The sequence below is a fragment of the Martes martes genome (genome assembly GCF_963455335.1).
Source record: "Martes martes genome assembly, chromosome: 13".
NCBI classification, from domain to species: Eukaryota; Metazoa; Chordata; class Mammalia; order Carnivora; family Mustelidae; genus Martes; species Martes martes.
Window position 1 is genome coordinate 65,588,314 of NC_137901.1, and position 17,814 is coordinate 65,606,127.

Genomic DNA, 17,814 nt, shown 5'->3' on the forward strand with positions numbered 1-17,814 from the left:
TGACTGGCGCTGGTGGGGACTGCGGCGACAGAGTGTTCTTTGCTCACGTTCTACCCGGCACTCGGAGTAGCCCCTGTGCTCTAGCTCTTCCCGATCCTTCCCGAGAGTTGCCCAGCATGGCAGCAACGTTTGGAAGGGACCAGTGCCTTTGTGGTCATCGTGTGTGTGCTTCTTGTGTGTGCATCGTGCGTGTGCATCGTGTGTATGTTTGTGTTCACTGTGCATGTGCGTGCATTGTTGTTCTCGCTCAGCACCCACACTAGACTCCTAAGTCGATGAGTCAGTTGAGAGACCTCGTGGCAGCCCACTTCTAGCGCCTGACCCTTGATTTTTAGCACAGAGGCCCCAGGCAGGTCACCCCAGCACAAGGGGCGGATTCCTGGGTTGGCTGGGCCTGGGAGGGTCCTAGAGAGCGTAGCCGGTGTCTGTCTCCCAGAGAAAATGAATACAAGTGGGAACCAAGGGACACCGTGGGAGGAGGAGCCACCAGTGGGAGTGGGAGTGGGAGTGAGAGTGGGAGTGCCCAGTGTCGTGCCCTGACTGTGACGGGGAGGGTCTGTGGTAGAGGGCACAAACCATGTCCCGGGGGAGTCAGGTGAGGGTGTCCCCTAAGGAATGGCAGGTGTTCTAGGATGGGATCGCGGGAAAGGTCCCCAGGGGAGAGGAGCCCAGGGAAACCACGGCACGGAGAGGAGGGCCCTACAGGGAAAGGAGAGTGGACGTCTTATGATGGGTTCTAGTTCCAGATGCTGAGAGCCCAGGCTCGGGGAGACACTCGAACATTATCCCCACAGAACGGAGAGCCAATGTCAGCAAGGGCAGCGACGGCTGACCGTGGGCAAGGTCCCCACAAAGAAAAGAAAGCATAGAGCCATTGTGAGGGGGAGTCTTCTATCTTGGTTCTCCTGTAGGTATTTTCTGTTTGGAATATTCTTTGGCCTTTTAGGTGAGAGTGAAACGACTCCCCCCAAAACCAGGAGGACGTCTTCTGTAGACCCCTGTCCCCCGAGGCAGAAGAATTACGTTCACCGCTGAAGACGGTCACGTTCAGGACACAGAGTGTTTGAGACGCAATGAGCGGAGAGGCTGATTTCTGATTGAATAAAGGACACTTTATTGAGTGTTGACGGGGTGCAGGGAGAAGGGCTGGGATGACCCTGGGGGGAGGGAAGATCGTCCTGGAGGTCCTGTGGCTCCAGGCCCCGCTGGGTGGGGGAGAGTGTCGGGGACCTAAGAGCACTGTGAGGGGACCACCTTCTTCTCCACGGTTTTGCCCTCGTGCGTGACCAGGCAGCTGAAGCTGCTGTGAGATTTCCACTTGTCAGGCGACAGGCTCAGGTAGCTGCTGGCCGCGTACTTGTTGTTGCTCTGTTTGGAGGGCTTGGTGGTCTCCACGCCCTGGGTGACGGGGCTGCCGTCTGCCTTCCAGGCCACCGTCACGCCGCTGGGGTAGAAGTCACTGATGAGGCACACCAGGGTGGCCTTCTTGGCGTCGAGCTCCTCAGAGGAGGGCGGGAAGAGCGTGACCGAGGGTGCCGACGTGGGCTGACCTGTGGGGATGGAGGGCAGCGGGTCAAGGTCAGAGGTTTCTTCTGTCAGCTCCTACCTCTGTCCTGATGTGCGGATGCAGCTGTGCCATGTCCCTGGCTTGGGCCTCAGGTGGCCCTTGCTGTCCTGGGGTCAGGTCAGCCTGGGCTGGGTCACGGATGTTCTGCTGGGAGACTCTGAGCGTCATGGCCTCTAGTTTCTGGGCCCCTCCATGGTCTCAGGCTCTCTCCAGGACACATTGCCTTGGAATTCACCCAGGCCACCCCCAGAACTGGCTCGACTGGCCCTGAGACCCCGGGAGCCCTCTGACTCTGTCTGTGCTTGGACCTCGTTCTCAATGGGACCTCCCCCAGATTGCTTACCCGGGATGTCCTAGAGCTGGCCTGTCCCTGGTTGTAGGGCTCTGTTCCCTCGTGAGAAGTAGGAGTCCTGCCCCTAGACCACCTCACAGCTTCACATCAGCCTTGACTACCTCCAACAGATATCCCCAACCGCTGGTACGGATGCTGAGTGGGCAAGGGCTGTGAGCCCCTGGTGCCCGACTGCAGAGAGTCCGCAGATGCACAGTTTTCATGCGAGCTGAGTTTTTATTTCTGAGGCTGAGGCCGGGTCTGTTCTAGGGCTCTGCCTGCTCTGCGAAGTTGTGCTGGGGGATCCGTCTGTCCTAGACTTTCTGAGGGCCTGGCAGGCACTTTCCCTGTTACCTGTCCCTCTCAGAGTCCCCTGAGCCAAATGTCCATCTGCTCAGGGTGCTTTCCAGCTGTGCTGGGCTGGGAAGGGGTGGACCTCTGCTGCCCGAGTGTCCTGAGACCTGTCCTGTTCATGTGTCTGACTGTCCCCATGGAGGTGGGTGTTCCCAACACCCTGGGCCCCCTTCTCCTCTGAAGTCCAGGCTTGATCCTTGACCCCTTGTCCTCATCCCCCTCCTTGTTCCAGGGTCACCAGACTAAGGATCTCCCCACTGTGTTCCGGGCAGTCCTCTGTCTGGGGGCACTCCAGAGACAATAGCCACAGCTTGAGCAGTCTCCAGCCTCCTTCTCTCATCCGGCGGCCCTGATGGTAGGCTGAGCCTCCCTCTACCTTGTCCATCACCCCGGACTACCCCAGTCTCTTGAAGCCAAGAGATCCTGAGTGGGGAGCCCAGTTTCCCTGAGCCCAGAGGAGATCTCTCCTTTAAGGAGAGAGCTGGACCCACAATGAGGCCTGGGTGTAGACTACTCAGGGTTTGGGGTCTGGTCCCCAGAGCTCTGAGCAGACATCGGACAAGATGACACCAGTGGAGGCATGAGGCGCAGACAAAGGGCACAAAAGGTACAGACCCACAGACCTTGAGCCTCAGCCCTGTCCAGATTGAGAAGAGCGAAGCACAGCCCGAAATTGCACCCAAGATCCCAAAGAGGAGGGCAAGGGGGAGACTCACCGAGGACGGTCAGCTGGGTCCCGCCGCCGAACACAGCACACTGTGACACAGCCTCGAACAGAAACCCTCTGTGAGCCCCTCCAGCCCTGCCCCAGGCCCACCTGCAGCTGCTCGGGAGGTCCAAAGGGCAGTGTCTTTGTCACGGGTGCTGGTTGGGCAGATGGGCGGGTTGGGGGGTGGCACCTGGGTATCTGGAATGTCATGTCCATGGAGAGTTCCGAGTGCATCCATCCTCAGTTGTGGCGAGGAGCTGGGGAGAATGTCTGCCCATGGCCTCGGAATTCCCAGCTAACTCCATCCTTCGGAAGGAGCTGTGTGTCAGGGTGTGCTTGTGGAAGGTGTGAGGAGACCTGTTTCTCACAGAGATGATAGAGCTGGGACCCCTTTGCAGACTGGGGACTCACGGAGGGGTCCTGGATACCACAACATCGTCAGCACGGGAGGCCATGCGGGTTTGGGGTCAGAAATGGAAAGTGGGTGGGAGGAGAAGCAGGTTTCCCCTCAAGTACTCCGATGCCTTCAGCAGGCCCTGAGCTCCAAGAATGGTGTCCTTGGCTGGTTCTTGAGGAAGGAATAGGGGGTGGCTAGTGTGTAGTCCCCGACCTGAGCCCGGGGTGGGCAGACGTCACTCTGTAGAGATGTATGGGCTGAATGTCCACCTGAAAGACCCGGGCGACCCAGTGGGTGGGGAGGCAGGGACTGCTTCCAGCAGGTCCCCTGGAGTTCCGTTGTGGGAGTCTTTGTGGCCACTGGAACAGGGTGTCCCCAGCACTCAGGACACATACTGTACCCTGGCAACGGACCTTCAAATGGTGAGGGGGCCCTGACCCCCACGGCCTTGGCCGGCACCCAGACCTGGGATGTCAGCTGCAGATGTCAGCCAGGGGACACGCACACCTAGCCTCCTAGTTTCTGTGAGTCGGTGGCACGCTGCGTCAGCACTGTTGCTCTCCTCCCTGATCGGCCTGCACCTCCCCGTGCAGACTGCCCCCCGGGAGCTCATCATGTCTCTTGTCTCACACCATCGTGGACTGGAACCTCCTGGCCTTCCCTCTGACGCTGACTGGCGCTGGTGGGGACTGCGGCGACAGAGTGTTCTTTGCTCACGTTCTACCCGGCACTCGGAGTAGCCCCTGTGCTCTAGCTCTTCCCGATCCTTCCCGAGAGTTGCCCAGCATGGCAGCAACGTTTGGAAGGGACCAGTGCCTTTGTGGTCATCGTGTGTGTGCTTCTTGTGTGTGCATCGTGCGTGTGCATCGTGTGTATGTTTGTGTTCACTGTGCATGTGCGTGCATTGTTGTTCTCGCTCAGCACCCACACTAGACTCCTAAGTCGATGAGTCAGTTGAGAGACCTCGTGGCAGCCCACTTCTAGCGCCTGACCCTTGATTTTTAGCACAGAGGCCCCAGGCAGGTCACCCCAGCACAAGGGGCGGATTCCTGGGTTGGCTGGGCCTGGGAGGGTCCTAGAGAGCGTAGCCGGTGTCTGTCTCCCAGAGAAAATGAATACAAGTGGGAACCAAGGGACACCGTGGGAGGAGGAGCCACCAGTGGGAGTGGGAGTGGGAGTGAGAGTGGGAGTGCCCAGTGTCGTGCCCTGACTGTGACGGGGAGGGTCTGTGGTAGAGGGCACAAACCATGTCCCGGGGGAGTCAGGTGAGGGTGTCCCCTAAGGAATGGCAGGTGTTCTAGGATGGGATCGCGGGAAAGGTCCCCAGGGGAGAGGAGCCCAGGGAAACCACGGCACGGAGAGGAGGGCCCTACAGGGAAAGGAGAGTGGACGTCTTATGATGGGTTCTAGTTCCAGATGCTGAGAGCCCAGGCTCGGGGAGACACTCGAACATTATCCCCACAGAACGGAGAGCCAATGTCAGCAAGGGCAGCGACGGCTGACCGTGGGCAAGGTCCCCACAAAGAAAAGAAAGCATAGAGCCATTGTGAGGGGGAGTCTTCTATCTTGGTTCTCCTGTAGGTATTTTCTGTTTGGAATATTCTTTGGCCTTTTAGGTGAGAGTGAAACGACTCCCCCCAAAACCAGGAGGACGTCTTCTGTAGACCCCTGTCCCCCGAGGCAGAAGAATTACGTTCACCGCTGAAGACGGTCACGTTCAGGACACAGAGTGTTTGAGACGCAATGAGCGGAGAGGCTGATTTCTGATTGAATAAAGGACACTTTATTGAGTGTTGACGGGGTGCAGGGAGAAGGGCTGGGATGACCCTGGGGGGAGGGAAGATCGTCCTGGAGGTCCTGTGGCTCCAGGCCCCGCTGGGTGGGGGAGAGTGTCGGGGACCTAAGAGCACTGTGAGGGGACCACCTTCTTCTCCACGGTTTTGCCCTCGTGCGTGACCAGGCAGCTGAAGCTGCTGTGAGATTTCCACTTGTCAGGCGACAGGCTCAGGTAGCTGCTGGCCGCGTACTTGTTGTTGCTCTGTTTGGAGGGCTTGGTGGTCTCCACGCCCTGGGTGACGGGGCTGCCGTCTGCCTTCCAGGCCACCGTCACGCCGCTGGGGTAGAAGTCACTGATGAGGCACACCAGGGTGGCCTTCTTGGCGTCGAGCTCCTCAGAGGAGGGCGGGAAGAGCGTGACCGAGGGTGCCGACGTGGGCTGACCTGTGGGGATGGAGGGCAGCGGGTCAAGGTCAGAGGTTTCTTCTGTCAGCTCCTACCTCTGTCCTGATGTGCGGATGCAGCTGTGCCATGTCCCTGGCTTGGGCCTCAGGTGGCCCTTGCTGTCCTGGGGTCAGGTCAGCCTGGGCTGGGTCACGGATGTTCTGCTGGGAGACTCTGAGCGTCATGGCCTCTAGTTTCTGGGCCCCTCCATGGTCTCAGGCTCTCTCCAGGACACATTGCCTTGGAATTCACCCAGGCCACCCCCAGAACTGGCTCGACTGGCCCTGAGACCCCGGGAGCCCTCTGACTCTGTCTGTGCTTGGACCTCGTTCTCAATGGGACCTCCCCCAGATTGCTTACCCGGGATGTCCTAGAGCTGGCCTGTCCCTGGTTGTAGGGCTCTGTTCCCTCGTGAGAAGTAGGAGTCCTGCCCCTAGACCACCTCACAGCTTCACATCAGCCTTGACTACCTCCAACAGATATCCCCAACCGCTGGTACGGATGCTGAGTGGGCAAGGGCTGTGAGCCCCTGGTGCCCGACTGCAGAGAGTCCGCAGATGCACAGTTTTCATGCGAGCTGAGTTTTTATTTCTGAGGCTGAGGCCGGGTCTGTTCTAGGGCTCTGCCTGCTCTGCGAAGTTGTGCTGGGGGATCCGTCTGTCCTAGACTTTCTGAGGGCCTGGCAGGCACTTTCCCTGTTACCTGTCCCTCTCAGAGTCCCCTGAGCCAAATGTCCATCTGCTCAGGGTGCTTTCCAGCTGTGCTGGGCTGGGAAGGGGTGGACCTCTGCTGCCCGAGTGTCCTGAGACCTGTCCTGTTCATGTGTCTGACTGTCCCCATGGAGGTGGGTGTTCCCAACACCCTGGGCCCCCTTCTCCTCTGAAGTCCAGGCTTGATCCTTGACCCCTTGTCCTCATCCCCCTCCTTGTTCCAGGGTCACCAGACTAAGGATCTCCCCACTGTGTTCCGGGCAGTCCTCTGTCTGGGGGCACTCCAGAGACAATAGCCACAGCTTGAGCAGTCTCCAGCCTCCTTCTCTCATCCGGAGGCCCTGATGGTAGGCTGAGCCTCCCTCTACCTTGTCCATCACCCCGGACTACCCCAGTCTCTTGAAGCCAAGAGATCCTGAGTGGGGAGCCCAGTTTCCCTGAGCCCAGAGGAGATCTCTCCTTTAAGGAGAGAGCTGGACCCACAATGAGGCCTGGGTGTAGACTACTCAGGGTTTGGGGTCTGGTCCCCAGAGCTCTGAGCAGACATCGGACAAGATGACACCAGTGGAGGCATGAGGCGCAGACAAAGGGCACAAAAGGTACAGACCCACAGACCTTGAGCCTCAGCCCTGTCCAGATTGAGAAGAGCGAAGCACAGCCCGAAATTGCACCCAAGATCCCAAAGAGGAGGGCAAGGGGGAGACTCACCGAGGACGGTCAGCTGGGTCCCGCCGCCGAACACAGCACACTGTGACACAGCCTCGAACAGAAACCCTCTGTGAGCCCCTCCAGCCCTGCCCCAGGCCCACCTGCAGCTGCTCGGGAGGTCCAAAGGGCAGTGTCTTTGTCACGGGTGCTGGTTGGGCAGATGGGCGGGTTGGGGGGGTGGCACCTGGGTATCTGGAATGTCATGTCCATGGAGAGTTCCGAGTGCATCCATCCTCAGTTGTGGCGAGGAGCTGGGGAGAATGTCTGCCCATGGCCTCGGAATTCCCAGCTAACTCCATCCTTCGGAAGGAGCTGTGTGTCAGGGTGTGCTTGTGGAAGGTGTGAGGAGACCTGTTTCTCACAGAGATGATAGAGCTGGGACCCCTTTGCAGACTGGGGACTCACGGAGGGGTCCTGGATACCACAACATCGTCAGCACGGGAGGCCATGCGGGTTTGGGGTCAGAAATGGAAAGTGGGTGGGAGGAGAAGCAGGTTTCCCCTCAAGCACTCCGATGCCTTCAGCGGGCCCTGAGCTCCAAGAATGGTGTCCTTGGCTGGTTCTTGTGTGTAGTCCCCGACCTGAGCCCGGGGTGGGCAGACGTCACTCTGTAGAGATGTATGGGCTGAATGTCCACCTGAAAGACCCGGGCGACCCAGTGGGTGGGGAGGCAGGGACTGCTTCCAGCAGGTCCCCTGGAGTTCCGTTGTGGGAGTCTTTGTGGCCACTGGAACAGGGTGTCCCCAGCACTCAGGACACATACTGTACCCTGGCAACGGACCTTCAAATGGTGAGGGGGCCCTGACCCCCACGGCCTTGGCCGGCACCCAGACCTGGGATGTCAGCTGCAGATGTCAGCCAGGGGACACGCACACCTAGCCTCCTAGTTTCTGTGAGTCGGTGGCACGCTGCGTCAGCACTGTTGCTCTCCTCCCTGATCGGCCTGCACCTCCCCGTGCAGACTGCCCCCCGGGAGCTCATCATGTCTCTTGTCTCACACCATCGTGGACTGGAACCTCCTGGCCTTCCCTCTGACGCTGACTGGCGCTGGTGGGGACTGCGGCGACAGAGTGTTCTTTGCTCACGTTCTACCCGGCACTCGGAGTAGCCCCTGTGCTCTAGCTCTTCCCGATCCTTCCCGAGAGTTGCCCAGCATGGCAGCAACGTTTGGAAGGGACCAGTGCCTTTGTGGTCATCGTGTGTGTGCTTCTTGTGTGTGCATCGTGCGTGTGCATCGTGTGTATGTTTGTGTTCACTGTGCATGTGCGTGCATTGTTGTTCTCGCTCAGCACCCACACTAGACTCCTAAGTCGATGAGTCAGTTGAGAGACCTCGTGGCAGCCCACTTCTAGCGCCTGACCCTTGATTTTTAGCACAGAGGCCCCAGGCAGGTCACCCCAGCACAAGGGGCGGATTCCTGGGTTGGCTGGGCCTGGGAGGGTCCTAGAGAGCGTAGCCGGTGTCTGTCTCCCAGAGAAAATGAATACAAGTGGGAACCAAGGGACACCGTGGGAGGAGGAGCCACCAGTGGGAGTGGGAGTGGGAGTGAGAGTGGGAGTGCCCAGTGTCGTGCCCTGACTGTGACGGGGAGGGTCTGTGGTAGAGGGCACAAACCATGTCCCGGGGGAGTCAGGTGAGGGTGTCCCCTAAGGAATGGCAGGTGTTCTAGGATGGGATCGCGGGAAAGGTCCCCAGGGGAGAGGAGCCCAGGGAAACCACGGCACGGAGAGGAGGGCCCTACAGGGAAAGGAGAGTGGACGTCTTATGATGGGTTCTAGTTCCAGATGCTGAGAGCCCAGGCTCGGGGAGACACTCGAACATTATCCCCACAGAACGGAGAGCCAATGTCAGCAAGGGCAGCGACGGCTGACCGTGGGCAAGGTCCCCACAAAGAAAAGAAAGCATAGAGCCATTGTGAGGGGGAGTCTTCTATCTTGGTTCTCCTGTAGGTATTTTCTGTTTGGAATATTCTTTGGCCTTTTAGGTGAGAGTGAAACGACTCCCCCCAAAACCAGGAGGACGTCTTCTGTAGACCCCTGTCCCCCGAGGCAGAAGAATTACGTTCACCGCTGAAGACGGTCACGTTCAGGACACAGAGTGTTTGAGACGCAATGAGCGGAGAGGCTGATTTCTGATTGAATAAAGGACACTTTATTGAGTGTTGACGGGGTGCAGGGAGAAGGGCTGGGATGACCCTGGGGGGAGGGAAGATCGTCCTGGAGGTCCTGTGGCTCCAGGCCCCGCTGGGTGGGGGAGAGTGTCGGGGACCTAAGAGCACTGTGAGGGGACCACCTTCTTCTCCACGGTTTTGCCCTCGTGCGTGACCAGGCAGCTGAAGCTGCTGTGAGATTTCCACTTGTCAGGCGACAGGCTCAGGTAGCTGCTGGCCGCGTACTTGTTGTTGCTCTGTTTGGAGGGCTTGGTGGTCTCCACGCCCTGGGTGACGGGGCTGCCGTCTGCCTTCCAGGCCACCGTCACGCCGCTGGGGTAGAAGTCACTGATGAGGCACACCAGGGTGGCCTTCTTGGCGTCGAGCTCCTCAGAGGAGGGCGGGAAGAGCGTGACCGAGGGTGCCGACGTGGGCTGACCTGTGGGGATGGAGGGCAGCGGGTCAAGGTCAGAGGTTTCTTCTGTCAGCTCCTACCTCTGTCCTGATGTGCGGATGCAGCTGTGCCATGTCCCTGGCTTGGGCCTCAGGTGGCCCTTGCTGTCCTGGGGTCAGGTCAGCCTGGGCTGGGTCACGGATGTTCTGCTGGGAGACTCTGAGCGTCATGGCCTCTAGTTTCTGGGCCCCTCCATGGTCTCAGGCTCTCTCCAGGACACATTGCCTTGGAATTCACCCAGGCCACCCCCAGAACTGGCTCGACTGGCCCTGAGACCCCGGGAGCCCTCTGACTCTGTCTGTGCTTGGACCTCGTTCTCAATGGGACCTCCCCCAGATTGCTTACCCGGGATGTCCTAGAGCTGGCCTGTCCCTGGTTGTAGGGCTCTGTTCCCTCGTGAGAAGTAGGAGTCCTGCCCCTAGACCACCTCACAGCTTCACATCAGCCTTGACTACCTCCAACAGATATCCCCAACCGCTGGTACGGATGCTGAGTGGGCAAGGGCTGTGAGCCCCTGGTGCCCGACTGCAGAGAGTCCGCAGATGCACAGTTTTCATGCGAGCTGAGTTTTTATTTCTGAGGCTGAGGCCGGGTCTGTTCTAGGGCTCTGCCTGCTCTGCGAAGTTGTGCTGGGGGATCCGTCTGTCCTAGACTTTCTGAGGGCCTGGCAGGCACTTTCCCTGTTACCTGTCCCTCTCAGAGTCCCCTGAGCCAAATGTCCATCTGCTCAGGGTGCTTTCCAGCTGTGCTGGGCTGGGAAGGGGTGGACCTCTGCTGCCCGAGTGTCCTGAGACCTGTCCTGTTCATGTGTCTGACTGTCCCCATGGAGGTGGGTGTTCCCAACACCCTGGGCCCCCTTCTCCTCTGAAGTCCAGGCTTGATCCTTGACCCCTTGTCCTCATCCCCCTCCTTGTTCCAGGGTCACCAGACTAAGGATCTCCCCACTGTGTTCCGGGCAGTCCTCTGTCTGGGGGCACTCCAGAGACAATAGCCACAGCTTGAGCAGTCTCCAGCCTCCTTCTCTCATCCGGCGGCCCTGATGGTAGGCTGAGCCTCCCTCTACCTTGTCCATCACCCCGGACTACCCCAGTCTCTTGAAGCCAAGAGATCCTGAGTGGGGAGCCCAGTTTCCCTGAGCCCAGAGGAGATCTCTCCTTTAAGGAGAGAGCTGGACCCACAATGAGGCCTGGGTGTAGACTACTCAGGGTTTGGGGTCTGGTCCCCAGAGCTCTGAGCAGACATCGGACAAGATGACACCAGTGGAGGCATGAGGCGCAGACAAAGGGCACAAAAGGTACAGACCCACAGACCTTGAGCCTCAGCCCTGTCCAGATTGAGAAGAGCGAAGCACAGCCCGAAATTGCACCCAAGATCCCAAAGAGGAGGGCAAGGGGGAGACTCACCGAGGACGGTCAGCTGGGTCCCGCCGCCGAACACAGCACACTGTGACACAGCCTCGAACAGAAACCCTCTGTGAGCCCCTCCAGCCCTGCCCCAGGCCCACCTGCAGCTGCTCGGGAGGTCCAAAGGGCAGTGTCTTTGTCACGGGTGCTGGTTGGGCAGATGGGCGGGTTGGGGGGTGGCACCTGGGTATCTGGAATGTCATGTCCATGGAGAGTTCCGAGTGCATCCATCCTCAGTTGTGGCGAGGAGCTGGGGAGAATGTCTGCCCATGGCCTCGGAATTCCCAGCTAACTCCATCCTTCGGAAGGAGCTGTGTGTCAGGGTGTGCTTGTGGAAGGTGTGAGGAGACCTGTTTCTCACAGAGATGATAGAGCTGGGACCCCTTTGCAGACTGGGGACTCACGGAGGGGTCCTGGATACCACAACATCGTCAGCACGGGAGGCCATGCGGGTTTGGGGTCAGAAATGGAAAGTGGGTGGGAGGAGAAGCAGGTTTCCCCTCAAGTACTCCGATGCCTTCAGCAGGCCCTGAGCTCCAAGAATGGTGTCCTTGGCTGGTTCTTGAGGAAGGAATAGGGGGTGGCTAGTGTGTAGTCCCCGACCTGAGCCCGGGGTGGGCAGACGTCACTCTGTAGAGATGTATGGGCTGAATGTCCACCTGAAAGACCCGGGCGACCCAGTGGGTGGGGAGGCAGGGACTGCTTCCAGCAGGTCCCCTGGAGTTCCGTTGTGGGAGTCTTTGTGGCCACTGGAACAGGGTGTCCCCAGCACTCAGGACACATACTGTACCCTGGCAACGGACCTTCAAATGGTGAGGGGGCCCTGACCCCCACGGCCTTGGCCGGCACCCAGACCTGGGATGTCAGCTGCAGATGTCAGCCAGGGGACACGCACACCTAGCCTCCTAGTTTCTGTGAGTCGGTGGCACGCTGCGTCAGCACTGTTGCTCTCCTCCCTGATCGGCCTGCACCTCCCCGTGCAGACTGCCCCCCGGGAGCTCATCATGTCTCTTGTCTCACACCATCGTGGACTGGAACCTCCTGGCCTTCCCTCTGACGCTGACTGGCGCTGGTGGGGACTGCGGCGACAGAGTGTTCTTTGCTCACGTTCTACCCGGCACTCGGAGTAGCCCCTGTGCTCTAGCTCTTCCCGATCCTTCCCGAGAGTTGCCCAGCATGGCAGCAACGTTTGGAAGGGACCAGTGCCTTTGTGGTCATCGTGTGTGTGCTTCTTGTGTGTGCATCGTGCGTGTGCATCGTGTGTATGTTTGTGTTCACTGTGCATGTGCGTGCATTGTTGTTCTCGCTCAGCACCCACACTAGACTCCTAAGTCGATGAGTCAGTTGAGAGACCTCGTGGCAGCCCACTTCTAGCGCCTGACCCTTGATTTTTAGCACAGAGGCCCCAGGCAGGTCACCCCAGCACAAGGGGCGGATTCCTGGGTTGGCTGGGCCTGGGAGGGTCCTAGAGAGCGTAGCCGGTGTCTGTCTCCCAGAGAAAATGAATACAAGTGGGAACCAAGGGACACCGTGGGAGGAGGAGCCACCAGTGGGAGTGGGAGTGGGAGTGAGAGTGGGAGTGCCCAGTGTCCTGCCCTGACTGTGACGGGGAGGGTCTGTGGTAGAGGGCACAAACCATGTCCCGGGGGAGTCAGGTGAGGGTGTCCCCTAAGGAATGGCAGGTGTTCTAGGATGGGATCGCGGGAAAGGTCCCCAGGGGAGAGGAGCCCAGGGAAACCACGGCACGGAGAGGAGGGCCCTACAGGGAAAGGAGAGTGGACGTCTTATGATGGGTTCTAGTTCCAGATGCTGAGAGCCCAGGCTCGGGGAGACACTCGAACATTATCCCCACAGAACGGAGAGCCAATGTCAGCAAGGGCAGCGACGGCTGACCGTGGGCAAGGTCCCCACAAAGAAAAGAAAGCATAGAGCCATTGTGAGGGGGAGTCTTCTATCTTGGTTCTCCTGTAGGTATTTTCTGTTTGGAATATTCTTTGGCCTTTTAGGTGAGAGTGAAACGACTCCCCCCAAAACCAGGAGGACGTCTTCTGTAGACCCCTGTCCCCCGAGGCAGAAGAATTACGTTCACCGCTGAAGACGGTCACGTTCAGGACACAGAGTGTTTGAGACGCAATGAGCGGAGAGGCTGATTTCTGATTGAATAAAGGACACTTTATTGAGTGTTGACAGGGTGCAGGGAGAAGGGCTGGGATGACCCTGGGGGGAGGGAAGATCGTCCTGGAGGTCCTGTGGCTCCAGGCCCCGCTGGGTGGGGGAGAGTGTCGGGGACCTAAGAGCACTGTGAGGGGACCACCTTCTTCTCCACGGTTTTGCCCTCGTGCGTGACCAGGCAGCTGAAGCTGCTGTGAGATTTCCACTTGTCAGGCGACAGGCTCAGGTAGCTGCTGGCCGCGTACTTGTTGTTGCTCTGTTTGGAGGGCTTGGTGGTCTCCACGCCCTGGGTGACGGGGCTGCCGTCTGCCTTCCAGGCCACCGTCACGCCGCTGGGGTAGAAGTCACTGATGAGGCACACCAGGGTGGCCTTCTTGGCGTCGAGCTCCTCAGAGGAGGGCGGGAAGAGCGTGACCGAGGGTGCCGACGTGGGCTGACCTGTGGGGCATGGTGGGGGCAGTGGGTCATTGATTCCATTTCCATTTGCGGGAGACCCTGATGTTAGCGTATCAGGCGGGTGTGGGTCTCTAGGTTTGGGGCATGGGCCCCTGTTTAGGGACCAACCTCTGTCTGAGCAATTATTCTCAAGAGGGTGGCTTGCATCTTCCTCCAACGATTTCTCATCTCTCATGGGTAGCTGTCACACTGTATACCGGCCATCTCCTGACTTGAGAACCCTCTGGGCCCTGGCCTGTCACACAAATGTCTGACCCTCACTCCCTTGCCCTCTTCCTGTGACATTCTGTCTGTCCCCAGAGTGGATGACAAGAACTCTCTGTGGTCTCCTGTGATCTGGTATTTCTCTGCTCTGGAGGCCTCTGGATCTTTCCTTCGTGGCAATTATATTTACCCAAATGTATCTCTCTTGAAGTCCGTAATGAGCCAAGGACCCCATAAGATCACGGTCTGCCCGAAGGTTCTTGGGTGTCCCCTCTGCCTTGGCCCTTGGTGTTTCCCCTGGCCAATCAGTCAGTTCGGCAGCCTTACTGTGCAATGGGATCTGGCTTTCATTTTGTAATCGGTCGTTTCCCATAAGAGCCAGGAGTCCGTCTTTTCCCCACACCCTGTCGTTCCATGACCCTATTCCAGGCTTCCTGACTGGAGCACCTTGCCCTCCCTGCTCTCTCCTGTCTTGCAGTGTTGTTTGGCTCTCTGCCCATATAGCGCTGGGTGGCAGCCTAGAGAGGCCTGCGGGAGCCACTCCACCCCTGCAACCATCCTTGGATCCTTGTCCCAGAGCCCTGGGACCTTCTCAGAACCTCTAACCAGCGTGTCCCCAGCCTAGGACCTGAGGGCGCTGGGGCCCTCTAAAGGCCCCAAATGGTCACCCCCCCCAATGCTCCCTCTGCCCTCTTCCCTTTAGGATGGCGGACCCCAGTGCCTCCCAGAGACAAGGGTGGAGCAATGGGGGCCAGACAAGAGAGGCCAGAACAGAGCACACGTAGGACCCATCACGACCCTGGCAGACAGAGAGAGGAGTTTTTAGGTCATCCCAATCATCGCCTGCCTCTCGGGTCGGAGGTAAGGGGCTGGTGATGACCAAAGAAGTAAGCAGGAAAACCCATATGGGGAGAGGAGGAGGTCTGGGTCCCAGAGGTTGGGATCCCAGGTGAAAGCATGACCAAAGCTGAGACAAGACAGAAAAGAAAAAAAAAAAAGGCAGAAAATCACCCAAACCTCTGGGAGAGCAGGGAAGGAAGGAGGGAGATGAGGAGACTCACCTAGGACGGTCAGCTGGGTCCCTCCGCCGAACACATAACACTGTGATACAAGCACATACAAAAACCCCTCCTGGGAGGCCGTGCCCCACCCACTCGCCCCCCACCTGCAGCTGCGGTGGAGGAAGTGGGGGCACTCCTCTAGGCTGGCGTCTGCTCAGCATGGAGGAGACACACGGCCCCCACCCCTAGCAGATGACAGGACCAGTGATCCCATGTGTTCTGCAACAGTATCCTTGGAAACAATTCTTCCAAAGGGAGTTGTTATCTGATCTGCTCTTGGTTTTACTATCTGCCAGGACGTAGACTAGTTTGTGGAGGGCCTGTGTGTCCTTTTGTGTTAGGTTCCATGGAAAGGAACAGGACATCCCATCTCGGCATCTTCAAGCAATCCCAGTTCCTTAGTGACACCATGAGGCGAGGACCCTGTGTGTCCCCTCCCTCCCAAAAACCTTCCTTTGCAGTTAAAAGCAGGTGGGTCTGGGTTCATGGGCCACTGGAAACTTTCTATGTCCACAACCATCACTCCAGAGGTCTCCGATTTGTCTTCTTGGGAATGTTCTAGTTAGGGACTGTCCTAAGTTAAGTCTTGGTTGGTTCTGTAGAGCATGCCAACCTGTGTCCAGGTGACCTCGGGAGCAGCCCCAGCCAATCGCTTATCTGGTCTCACGTTGGGAATGGTCTGGTGTGTGACTTCTGCTCTTTTCCTTTCAAAGAGTTTTCATTCCCCACTCCCACTAACCAAGACTGGCATGAGTGACTGATTTCACGCCCCAGGTGGGTAGGCGTAGATGAGCTAGAGTATATCCTCAATCAGGAAGCAGGAGCTTAGAGGTGTCCTGGGGTCATGTGTGTCTACCCTGGAGCCACCCAAAGAGGCTCCCACGGGATTAATGTCCATATGTGCAGCCACATTTCCATCATGCATAGAGGACAACCCTGGTATGATCCCCCAAACTGATCCATAAGATCTCAGAGTTTACCAGTTCACCACATAGTGATGATTCAACAGGGGAAGATGGAGAGAACATACCATCCTTCTATAAATGGAGAACAATAGGGAACAGTTTACATTTCTTCTTTTTCCTAGGTATCGGAGGCACCACGGGTAGAATGAAGAGGAGATGTAGGCATTCCCCTCATGGGCACGTGCTGCCCTTTCTTCACAGAAGAAGGAGGACAGAAAGGAAATACTGCCATGAGGCACCCTTCCCATCAAATGGATGGAGTCATTGAACCTGCAGGTAGTTAATGCTACCTAAAAAGGTCCACTTGACCCGGGCCCTTTGATGCAATGTAGCCAACCATTCTGGGTGGTGGTTTTGCCAAGTCCAAGCCAGACCTCCCGAAGTGCCTGATGCCAGAAGCCCTTTGCAGGTACCGGAAGCAGATTGAATGTTTCAGAGAAGCCGTGGCTTCATATCCACATGGGAGATTCCCAGAATCGGCATCTCTGCTGTCATCGCCACTATCTTTTTAGGGAAAGTAGAGTGATTTGGGACATTCCTACTGACCCAAGGGACCCGAAGACTCCTCCACCGATCGCAGTGACAAACCTTATTCTATAGTCATAAAAGGAAATATCATCAAATAAGAACAGGACCTGAAATGTTTCTCCTTGAATTCTGTTATGGCAATTGTGATAACTCTGATGAGACAGAGTTTTGGATTAAATGGTTTATTCATAGTGTTTGTGTAGGTTTGATAATAATACTTTTGTTTCTGCTAGGACCTTATCTGTTGCTACATAGATGAAATATTTATCTATAGAAGATATGATATCTGGAACTTGTTTCAAAATATTTTATAACAGAGCAATTATTCTGTCATTGGGTCAGCATCATCAGAGAATTGATAAACTGCAACCTGGAGTTTATGAATGTGGAGGTATTCTTATTCCTCCGTCTTTGTATTTTTGGTGTTTTACTCTTCCTTAATGTAAACTTACAGGAAGTGAGGGGTCCTACCAGAGGCAGGGAGATTCCAGGCTTCTGCCTGCAGGGTCATGGAAATGAGGGAGACCTGGGTGGTCTTCTCCCTCATTTGGGCCTCAGTAGACAGATCCATGAAATGAGGCCAGCAGATGCTGTGTGATACCAGGACCCTCTACTCCTCCTTCTACCTCTTAGGATTCTCTAGGGTGGGAGTAGCTGGGATGAAACCTTAATAAGGGGTCCCTGTGTTCTGCACCACTGTGGTCCCTAAACTCCCTGGCTTTGTAGGCTCTGTCCTTGGCCTGACTCAGCTCCCCAGCAGTTCTGGTGAAGGCTCCTCCTTGTTCCTCATAAGCTCCAGACATAGACAGGGGGACTACCTGGCCTGCTTCAGGGACCTGGGAGTATATGTCTGACACCAGGCTGCATGTGCGGTCAGGATTGAGCCCCAGTGAGTGAAAGTCCACTGGGGGCCCATGCGTAGGAGGGCGGAGGGCCCTAATGCTTGGGGAAGCTTGACCTTGCTGTAGTCCTCAAGCCACACTCACCCTCCTGACTTATCCGCCCCAGTCTATCTATACTCCTTGAACGGAATTGACTCCCTGTCCTAGGGACAATCATTGGATGCCCACTTGCTTGCCTTTCTCACTGACCCGGTTCTCCAAATCTCCACCACACGCAGGCCAACATCATCAGCTTCATTCATAACCTACCCATAGAGTAGTGCTCTCCTTGACCTCACTGATTGAGGTCCCAGCCCCCTGCTACGGTCACTTTGATCCTGAACCTGACCCAGGCCCATCAGAACATAAACTGGGCTTCCTTGTGCTTCAGCCTGACTCTTAGATCTCAGCACTAGTGAAGGTGACACTGCTGTCTTGACGAGTGTTCCAGGGCTCCCTGAGTTGGTTGGGAGAGTCAACTAGGTTGGGGAGTGTTAGGCTACGAGATGTTAAACTGTTTGCTGTAGAACTTGCTATGGTCTTTA

General features: G+C 57.3%; 1 protein-coding gene and 4 gene segments (V, D, J or C); all 5 read right to left on the reverse strand.

Moving 5' to 3' along the window:
- Window positions 1–1,092: 1,092 nt before the first annotated feature.
- On the reverse strand, window positions 1,093–3,416 carry LOC308354281 (immunoglobulin lambda constant 7-like). The segment is given in 3 exons: window positions 3,373–3,416; window positions 2,969–3,075; window positions 1,093–1,550 (listed from the first exon to the last, which is right to left on the reverse strand).
- A 1,704-nt stretch (window positions 3,417–5,120) lies between these two features.
- LOC308354282 (immunoglobulin lambda constant 7-like) lies at window positions 5,121–7,445 on the reverse strand. The segment is given in 3 exons: window positions 7,402–7,445; window positions 6,997–7,103; window positions 5,121–5,578 (listed from the first exon to the last, which is right to left on the reverse strand).
- A 1,682-nt stretch (window positions 7,446–9,127) lies between these two features.
- Window positions 9,128–11,450, reverse strand: LOC308354283 (immunoglobulin lambda constant 7-like). The segment is given in 3 exons: window positions 11,407–11,450; window positions 11,003–11,109; window positions 9,128–9,584 (listed from the first exon to the last, which is right to left on the reverse strand).
- A 1,705-nt stretch (window positions 11,451–13,155) lies between these two features.
- Window positions 13,156–17,532, reverse strand: LOC308354285 (immunoglobulin lambda constant 7-like). The segment is given in 3 exons: window positions 17,476–17,532; window positions 14,896–14,935; window positions 13,156–13,612 (listed from the first exon to the last, which is right to left on the reverse strand).
- The window catches only part of LOC308354676 (immunoglobulin lambda-1 light chain-like), a gene marked incomplete at its 5' end in the record, with an annotated part of 1,188,495 nt that continues 1,183,836 nt past the window's right edge, over window positions 13,156–17,814 (reverse strand). For all 4 annotated transcript variants that reach the window (XM_080822266.1, XM_080822267.1, XM_080822264.1 and 1 more), the window contains one exon: window positions 13,156–13,292. The remainder of the gene's footprint in view (window positions 13,293–17,814) is intronic.